This window comes from Haliotis rubra, unplaced genomic scaffold (assembly GCF_003918875.1).
Source record: "Haliotis rubra isolate DU_JTF1 unplaced genomic scaffold, ASM391887v1 Scf2600, whole genome shotgun sequence".
In the NCBI taxonomy this organism is placed as follows: domain Eukaryota; kingdom Metazoa; phylum Mollusca; class Gastropoda; order Lepetellida; family Haliotidae; genus Haliotis; species Haliotis rubra.
The window spans coordinates 1-10,376 of NW_025766671.1; the positions used below are offsets into that span (position 1 = coordinate 1).

The 10,376-nt window shown below is 35.8% G+C and overlaps 1 long non-coding RNA gene across 2 annotated transcripts; it reads right to left on the reverse strand.

Annotated features, from left to right (window-relative positions):
• Positions 1 to 1,663: 1,663 nt before the first annotated feature.
• On the reverse strand, positions 1,664 to 9,654 carry LOC124280135. Of its 2 annotated transcripts, none has more exons than XR_006899587.1 (3): positions 9,496 to 9,654; positions 5,912 to 6,007; positions 1,664 to 1,697 (listed from the first exon to the last, which is right to left on the reverse strand). It is a non-coding gene; the product is annotated as an uncharacterized LOC124280135 (long non-coding RNA). The 2 variants fall into 2 exon arrangements; XR_006899588.1 differs by lacking the exon at positions 9,496 to 9,654 and adding an exon at positions 8,557 to 8,606.
• Between the last annotated feature and the right edge of the window lie 722 nt (positions 9,655 to 10,376).

Genomic DNA, 10,376 nt, shown 5'->3' on the forward strand with positions numbered 1-10,376 from the left:
AATGACAAGTAGAGGTGGTCATCTTGATAGTTTAGGCGAGCCGCACGCTTTGATGGATGATTGACAGGCATTGATGTCGGGTGTGAAGGCAGAGGTCAGAAGGGCGGGTCAGAGGCCAGTTAGATTTGACTAAACTTAGCTGACAGCACGTTTCCACACATGGTCTTAGAAGAGAGAGATGGTTCATACCGTGAGATAGGATAAGTTTAAAAATATATATTAAAGCTCTCAAGGGGTTCAAGATTACTTAATGACAAGTGTATTTCTAAAATGACAAACTTGAGATTTGTACTCAAATGGGAAATGATATTCAATGATTGTGAATTAATTGGCACAAAATTTTCACCTTCTATTGACATGTATTGAAAGATGTTAACCTTCTTTATTTTCAATACACATTTCTGCAAATAGTTATTTATACTAAAATATAATTATTCAAAATGAACCTGACTGAAAATGATTTGTCTACCGTTAGTTTGCAATGATGTTTCTTTGAGAGCATTTGTTGTGCTTATTAGGACTGTTGTGAAACCATAAAATTCTGGAATGATCTCGAAATCAATTAATAACTATTTACCATGAAAATAAACATTACAAAAATATTTGATTTGGTTTGGTACATTACATAATGATGTATTACTAAATCAAATCATTATCTCTGCCAAAAACATATCAATTTAAGTAAATCTAAAAATCAATTCAAAATTCATTAAATATAAAATGGCATCAAAAAGAGATATTTTCTGTTCAAAACTTTATTTTCAAGGAAACAAATGAAATTGATAAATAAATTGATAAATTCAGTCTTAAGTCTTAAATGGAATTCACTCATGCCAATATTCAGCAACAAATCATAATAATAACATCTTTACACCTTTCGGTGTTTTTGTTGTTACTGTATACCTTTGACTATGGAAACAAATAAAAAATACATAAAAACATGGGAGTGTTAAGATACAATATGAATACACTTTGTCAAACTGATTTTAAATCATAGCTTTTGTGCAAAGAGTAACAAGAGGGCACAGAAATCTACATCCTTTTCCCTTTCAATGGTGCATAAAATCACCAGAAGTGTAAACATAAGAGAACATACCATTAATCCTAAAGCATTAATGAGCACAAGTTACATAATAATGACTACACCGAAATCTTTCACTCACTCCCCTACTCTTAAAGCTTTCAATACCTTGTAATGCCATGAATTAGAAATAGTACCCTGGTACTTTTCAGTGACTGATTTTGCATTTGACAGCAAAGACTGAAGTCATAAAATTCATAATAATAATAATCATAATAATGTAGCATTCATCAGTCCTTTAATGTTTGTATGATGCTGTACCTTTCTTTATAATTGACTCTGCATTATAATTAACATCCCAGACTGCTCCAGCTGTACCATAAACTAGTTTACCAAGACTGACTACCTCCTGGTCACCTGACTCAACATAGGGATTTTTTTCCTGGGGATCTATTTTCACCTATATAGATACAGCACTGTTGTATGACATGGGATAACAGATGTGCCCACTTGCCTAATTAAATGCTAAATCTAAAAATTCAACAGTGCCCCTGCATACAGTTCAGATTGCTCCTCTTCACAGCAAGAATAGGCATCAACTGAATTCCAAGCTATTCCTCAACAAACTGTTGATCTGGACTGGGGCAACCCAACATGGGATGGTATGGTGAACAACCTGTAAACATATGAAGTTATTTATACACACAAACATTTGTTTTAATGCCATAATAGAAATAATAACTCGCATCCATGTGTTGATGTTTTTCTGAGTAACAATGATGGTAGGGCTGGGACGGGTACTCGGGTACTCGAATCCGGGTCGGGTACACCTGGAATCGAGTCCTATTTCTAGGAATCGAGTACCCGGAAAGGGAGAGAACTCTGTAATGACAAGGGCAGATCATAAATTGTCTTTTTCATAATTGACGTAACACACAATTACATCATTGGTATTGTCCGATTAATTAAGGTTATTATTAACGACTGTAATTTATCTACGCGTGAGCGGCGGGAACGAAAAGTTCTGTGAAATAAAACACTATCTTTATACATATATTTGGCTCGTTTTCTCATTAGGTGTGCTCTCATTCGCATAATCCGGAATATCCTCTTCTATCAACACGTAGGCCCATCATTGTCTCTATAATCCAATGTGAAATGGCTAAAGGACGGGGCATCGACCTTTTTTCTTAACTCATCCGTTTGGACCAAAGGTCGATAGAGGGGAGTTTCCATGTATATTCTCACGCCATTATCTGGATAAAAGTAACTACAACCAGGTGAATAGAAGTATATATGCATAGTGACAAGCAGCAAATTAACAACAACAGGTACTTCAGCAAGTAGCACGTCGTTGGGGTCAACAGGAGAGTAAGATCAACAAGTCGAAATCCACTCCATTATCCAAGTGATGGAATCAATCAACATTCAGTCAGCTTGTTTATTCTGAACGATGTACATCGGAATGCCGTTCTATGCAATAAACAGGGAGTTGTTATCACGTAAGTGGTATGTTTCGTTATGTATCCCCATATTGTTTACTGCAGTATAAGTGAGATCTGCTTCAGTTTGCGAATGACCAATCTTTTAAAGTTGATTTAAGTTCTACAGATTGATCTCAGATTAAAACATCTCATCCAAATTCGTGTTTTCTATTTCAGGTACTAAGAAATACTGAATTTTTACATTTTAGATATAAATCTATCGGTACCAGTTTGACGTGTCTGGTCATGAGTTAACTAACAAAGTGATTATGTATTTTTATCATTACATGTGTCATTAACACGTCATTTATGCCATTATAATGTTCTCTGATCCATTTCATCATACAGCATTTATTTCATTCAATGTTTTGAAGCTCATATGATAACATGAAAAATGTTACTGTTCCAGTTCCTTTTGAAGCGAGAAATTATTTTTGTTCCTCAAGTGTTCCAACCAATATAGTCATGGTTACAAACGGCTTGATTTTAATACCTATCAAGTTAGATGTTATACACGAGTGCATGCACACAAACCCACACAAAACATCTGTAATTTGTGAATTCCGTTCGGACGATAAAGAAATATCTAATTTGATAAGAATCACTATATAAATTATCTTCCCTTACTCTGAGAGAAGCATGGCATTATTCCTTCATTTTTTAATAATTTTATCTGCATAAAAGAAGGTATTATCAAAAATGTGAAACAAACTTCCGTATACTACCATTTCACTCACATTGCGATATTGACCATGGAATAATGTTAAGTTTAGTCTGTTTTCAATGTCATAATATGTGAGGTTCCTCATTCACACATACATACAAACTGACAGCATAACACAAAACATTATGCAACCAACCAAATTCAATACAATACAACTATCACCGCCTGTGCATACAACACTGTTAACGAATCTCTCAGGTGTGTTAGAGCGATAATCACATCGAGACATGATTAACAAACCTACAGCTCAGTGGATTTTAATAACTTACCTTTTTAATAAGAAAAGCAAGATTTATGGATGTCAACTTCTTTATTGTGAATAACACGATGTTTCGGAGCATATGCTTGCTCCTTCATCAGGTGAAAATCAGGTCACAGTAAGGAAGTTGACATCCATAAGTCTTGCTTTTTGTATGCATTCCACTTCTAAATGGCCATCAGAGATATAACTTGCTTCCAGAGGCTTCTTTAAGAGGCATAAAAACTTGCAACTTGGTTTTCCTTCCAGAGGCTGTCTAAACTGACTTCACTCACTCATTAATTTAACAAGGCAGTAGGCCTTGTTAATTGGTGACTCTTAACTGCCTTGACTTACTCATCAATTAACAAGGGATTAGGTCCTGGGCGTGCAAAGAACAATCATTTACCATCACCCACCAGTTATCTTCCCTTGTGGACATTTCCAAAATTGTAAATTTTTGGAAATCTCATATTTCCAAAATTGTAAATGTCTTGGAAACATCATCTTTCCAAGCTTGGAAATGTCTTGGAAACATCATCTTTCCAAGACATTTCCAAGCTTGTAAATGTGGACTTTTTTTCCAGTGTAACGAGGAATGTAAGTAATGCTGATACTCTTTATATTGGTTAAATAGACGTAAATTAAATAGCCTAAGATCTGTTTTAATGTCTTATTGCCATTCTTTCAAGTTTCTATAATAATCTCTGTCAACCCGTGATTGAATTTTCAGACAGTTGACAGAAGCGCTGTATTCCTTACATTTCCGGGTACTCGATTCCGATTCGGGTAAGCACATGCGGGTACTCGATTCCATTTATTCCTACCCGTCCCAGCCCTACATGGATTGGCAAACACAAAAAAGACACAGATGTTGAGATTTAACTTAAAAATGCCTTATTTGACAATTGAGGTTAAAATGTAACATCAAAACAGAAAAGTCTAACTACAGTATATAACACTGCCAAAGAGGAGCATACCTGTTAAGGTGTCATGACAGAAAGATGTGAACTGTCAAATACATTGATTCACTCAATGGAAAATAACAAATACATCTTCAGCCATGCATGTGCAAATGAAACTAGCAAAATATCTCTATAATCCTAACAAAAGTGGGGTCAATTGTCTGATTGTGACTATGGCATACAGTGTTCATGAATTACTACCAGTTTGTGGTGGTACCAACGGTTCACAAAAAAGCTGAGCATATATTGCCTGACCAGTGTGTGGAACCTGCAAGTCCAATACATCTGTTCTGTGTTTGTGGCTCTGCCCTAACGTTGATATGTTCCAACTTACACCAACAATAATTTCCTTCATATCAAGCATCAGGAAGATGCCTTTACATCTGTGACCTTAACCATGGACATAACCTTTATAGATTACATATCATATTTCAGATCCCATATATGTTATTTGTTATTTATCTCCTACTCTTCCCTGATATAAGGGATGATGAGTTAAAACTTATGACAATTATTGTTCCCATTTCAATGCATAATTAGTAGTGTTGGGAATTGGTTAAAATTGATCATTGGTCCATTACAACCGATCAATAATCGAAAATAATTGGTTAGGATCATTTATCAAATGTTCCTGTTACCTTTGTTAATGCACAAAATAATTTACAAAAAAAAACCATGTAGTTCTTTGGGTTTGGGGGTAAATTGCACAAAATGCATTTTCATACTTCATATATTTAAAGGATGGCTAGTATGTGAGGAACATAAATTTCCAGGAGTCTTTAAGATAAATTCAATCATGACTTGGAACAAGCTTGTAGTGCTTATGAAATGTAAATATAATGACTCAGACAAACCAACCTTGTGAAAAAATATTGTTAATGCAAACAAGTGTTCCAAAACTGCTTGTGTTCGATTTTGAGAAAACATTTTCGATTGCTTGGTCATTTAGTCACTGCGACCAATCTTCGATTATTTCAATTAATCAGACCACCACTAATAATTGGTTGACTGCTCACTTAAACTCAGAGCCTTGGTCACATTGTGGTATTCTTGGATTTCCCCATCCATACTCAAGGTAGATGTAGTTGATCCACAAAGTCAATGGTATGTTGTCCCACTGGTGTTTTTTCTATATCAGGTTTCAAATTTGCTTCATTAGGAAATTTGGGATAACAATTGCCTGTCACCCTGCTTATCAATAAACTCCTGTACGGATTCCTAAGAATTTTTCAGCATAATACCGGTTTATCAATATATAAATGTTCTTATATTTTCGGAATTTCGGATCCTGAACCCAACAAACGCTGTGTAAATTTGTGGATATGACATTAAGAAGTCCAGACTGAGGAATCACTATTTTCCTGTCCCCATCAATAATTTCCAGTCTGTATTTTCCATGGACAGGGGTTGTGGATTTCTTTCAAAGGTAAATCAAACTTGTTCATTTTCTTACAAAATGATAAAACTTGACAATCCTACTTTTCTGGGGAATGTCACCTCCTTCAAGTTTTAATCTAAGGCAGTCATGATGTCATTTGAAATAACACCATTGCTTCTATTTCTTGAAGGTTGTGCCTGAAATGCATCAAAATCCATCATTAGGTTCAATTGTATCTCATATGTTTGTTTCTATTTTATCTCACATTATGTGATTAATGTTAATAATGTTATATAATTTATTGAGTCATCTTACAAAAGTTATTAACAAATGTATACAATACAAAAGTACACAAAAGGACCCTCTTTATTCTATATGGAGTGTTATTCCACACAAAAATGAAAAGAATAAGACAAACCAAACTGAGGTAAAACATATTTTAATGTGGTTGCCTCATCAGCATTAAGATTACTCTTTAGAGTTTATTTGGGTAAACATACTGACAGTATGGTACAATGAACATATCACTGCACAATAGATTATAACATAACAAACACATATGAAACACATAAACAGTCACTGAACACTATATTAATGCACACCATTATTAACATACCATATCAAGATGTAATCGCACCCAAATAGTTCAGCTGCTGCCTATTCTTAATATGTGGCTGATTACGAATTAGGGCAAATGAGACCCTAACATGACTAACAGTTATCTTCAAACTAAGAAACAAAGGCTAGGTTCTGTACTTACTAAGTTAGGATGGATTACTTGTTGAAGTGGTAGTACATCTCAGTGATGTATTAATGGTAATCATAATAATTATTAAGCCTTTTAAAATGGAAAAGAAACATATATTATCCAAGTCCTTCAAATCCATTAAATTCTTTCTTCAATATACATAATAATTGTCAAAACATATCACATTTATACAAGTTGTACACATGAATCCATGTTATATGCAAGATTCCACTTTCTCAGTAAAATACACATTCTAGACATGTTTGGGGTTCAGTCCCATCCAGGATGTTAACCGACTCTCTCCACCAAATCGCCAACATACAAAGTCAGTGATCTAGCCAACTCAGCTGTGAACATAATTATATTGTCAGACTTTCACCACACCTAGTCAAATACATCCAAAATGGCCTTTGGTCCAAAATGTGTTTTTACATGCTCTAACATTGAACAGAGTAAATGACATGGCAACTAAATAATATTTCACATGTGGTAGTCTCCAAAGCAGTTTGCAAAGAAAATTATTTAGGTGATAAACAGCTGGTGCTTCCTTTTCATATATTTTGCTGTAATCTTCAGGTTATTATAAATATGAAATATGAAATGCATACTTACATGCACTTACATGTTGCATGAAATATCACTAAACTACTTAAGTCAATAATGCCTTGTCTTCCTATGTGATGTTTATAGGTGTACTTATGACCCCTTCTGCAGCTGCCCTTAAACGTACAGAAAGGTCTTAATGTTGAAAAAAATGGAGACATCTGCACTAAGCAAATCTGTGATTTATGTACTGTATGTGTACATGTGAGTGAGAGAGTGAATTTAGTTTTATGCCGCAATTAGCAATATTCCAGCAATATCACGGCAGGGGACACCAGAAATGGGCTTCATCCATGTGGGGAATCGAACCTGGGAAGCGAACACTTTAACCAGTGGGCTACCCCATGCCCTGTATATGTGTACATATCACTTAAAAAATATGTCACTTAAATTTTTTTTAAAGAATTGGATGAAGCTTCAATACTTTTCCCTGTCCAACATGTCTATATGGCACAAGATACAGAGAGATTTGTTACACTGAAAGACCTGTAAGAGATAAATTATGTCTATTTCATTAATGTTTTGCAAAATGTATTTCTGCATTAATATAGAATGTTTTATAATCATACAGATACCATGGGAGTTTATTCATTTTTGTCACAAAAGAGTGTCATGGGATAATTTCACGCAACATCATATTTCGAATGACAGAAAATCTTTAAACCTCAAAACTAGTAACTATGCAACTCCCCTGTTCATCAATGGTCAGTTGTTTGCTTTCCTCTGCTGACATCATCAAATCATAGCAGAGTCTGCTACATTAATAGAATATGGTTTTGATACTCATGACCTGATGTGATTGAGATAGTTTAAAACTGTTTCAACACACACTCCTGCATTGTTTACATTGTAAACAAACAACTGTCCAGGTTTGATAAACCATTTATGAGAGGGCTAACACCAGTGTCTGATCTTTAATTTATCCCCAAAGTCATTAGTGTAAGCATCTTTGATGTAGGCTGGTGATCTAAGTGGAGAGGAATCAGAAACATTGTTGAAGTTAGAAAGCACAGAATTCAGGCCAGAAATTGGCCAGGGTCACCATAAACAGCTTTAAAGTCATGACATATGTAAGGCTGAATAATGAATTTTTTGCCAGAAAGTATAAAGTAAGGGTTGGAATATGCCTAGCAATGTGAAACAATGACCAAAGAACCCTACTGCCTGTTAAAGCCAAGAAATTGAAATTTCAACAGATGAAAGCTCTTTGAGACCACAGCATGAAACGAAATTACACATGAGTCTATCAATTCATCAAGCTAAGACTTCGAAATACTTCCATGAAATAAAAAATGCCCAAAAGTGATTATTATTCATCAGAAATATCCAATGGATGAGGGTTTGAGATACAGCCTTCACTGGACTGGGGCACTTAAATGTACTGTATGTACCTACATGTTCAAGTACCACAACTTGTTCAAGGTGGTAGAGGATATCAAAGGTGAAAGGAGGGTGCACACACTGCCAACATCAGACCGACTTGTTGAAACACAACATTGGATGTGAAGGCTTCTGATTCTGCTGTATGTGCAAAGATACACCTCCCCAGTCACCATCAGTCATTCTTTAAGCTGAAAATAGTGTCAAGATCATATTAAATGTTCAATCATAAAGACCATAACAGCCATGAGACAATTTTTGAGAAACTAAATAATTGTTTGAAAGTCATGAGAGAAAAAAAGTTTATTCATATGCAAAAAGGGTGTAACAGAAAGAATGGATCATATGCAACACTGTTTACTTAAAATAAGAGGGTTTTGTGACATATTGTGCCATCAGCAGTGAACACATTTCATACTCACAATACTCATATCATATGACTTTACACACAGACACCCAAATTGTGTCAGTGGTGACTTTATCCTAATTTGTTGTCAATTCATCGGTTTCAACAAATTTAGAAGCCAGGTAACTATTACCATGTGGGCTCTTGTTACTGTTAGACCACAAATCGAGGCTACATTCAAATCAAGGCCACTAAAACAATCCATTCAACTCAAGCAGCCCTAGCTTCACTCCCCTTAAATTAGTCTCTATAACAATGCCAACTTGTATCCATGGTGAAACATAAATAGGAAAGCATATACATGTAATGTATGAATTACTAAAATGTGCACTCACCTTTACATGCTGCACAAAATCAAATGTTTTCCTATTAACTTCCAAAGCAAAATTAAAACAACCAGGCTGTTAACCACAGCCAATACATGTAGTACATATAGCCTCAGACCACTTTACTATCTACAGTGACATGCCATGGCCAGAGCACCATAATTAATATCTGTCCCTAGGTTGTCCTGTGGCATGCTGACCAACATACTACTTCTCACTTACCCAGCAAAATATCGGTCTGGATCGAGCATTTCAATTTTGCTGTATCCACTGTCAACAACGGTCACCGGAATTTTCGAGCTGAAATACACTAAACAGCCTTGAACTTGGGGTCAAATCATGAAAGGCTGGAGTCAATAGCATGTGCAGATTGAGGACAAAACAAATGGCAATAAAGTAAAATGTCTGATCTTTCATTTAAGCTGTCACAAGTCACCCTGAATAAATTAGCACAGACAAATCAGTGCATTTAAACAAGGCACTACATTCTCCTATTTTCTTTCCGGGTCATGGTAAAACTTAGAGGAGTAATACAGGAGTGTGAAAAGCGCCGACCCCAGTTTCGCACCAAAATGTAACCTACTTGAAAATATCTCTGCACAAATTCTGCAGAAGCAATCAGGTTAAAAAGAAGCAACTACACATTGAAAAAATATAGTTAGTTTTAATTACTGGATGAATGCACATTTTAACAACATAAAATCATCCAATCACTGCTGTCATTTGATTCAGTCAGCACTGAAGGCTCTCTACGATGCTTTAAAATAAAAAGGCACAGCAAAAACAACATGCATTTCATTTCCTACCAGTCCCCTGGGGTGCTTGGGGCTGGATGAAGCTCTCCTGGGCAGCTGGCAGAACCTCTGTGGTGCACACTGACTGTCCGCCTTGACGGGCCGAGGAAGCGGCCCAGCTAGGCTGAAATGGGAGAGTGAGTGAATGAATTTTTCAGTCTAGAGGGGGTTGTACATGGTCAAAGGGATCAGGTGGGGCCTCTGCACAAGCCAAAAACAGCCAAGAGGGTCCAGGGAGGGGCCAAGACATCATTGTGCATTTAAGGTTTTCTGTGCACTTAAGGACTGCTATAGGAAACCTTAAGTGCA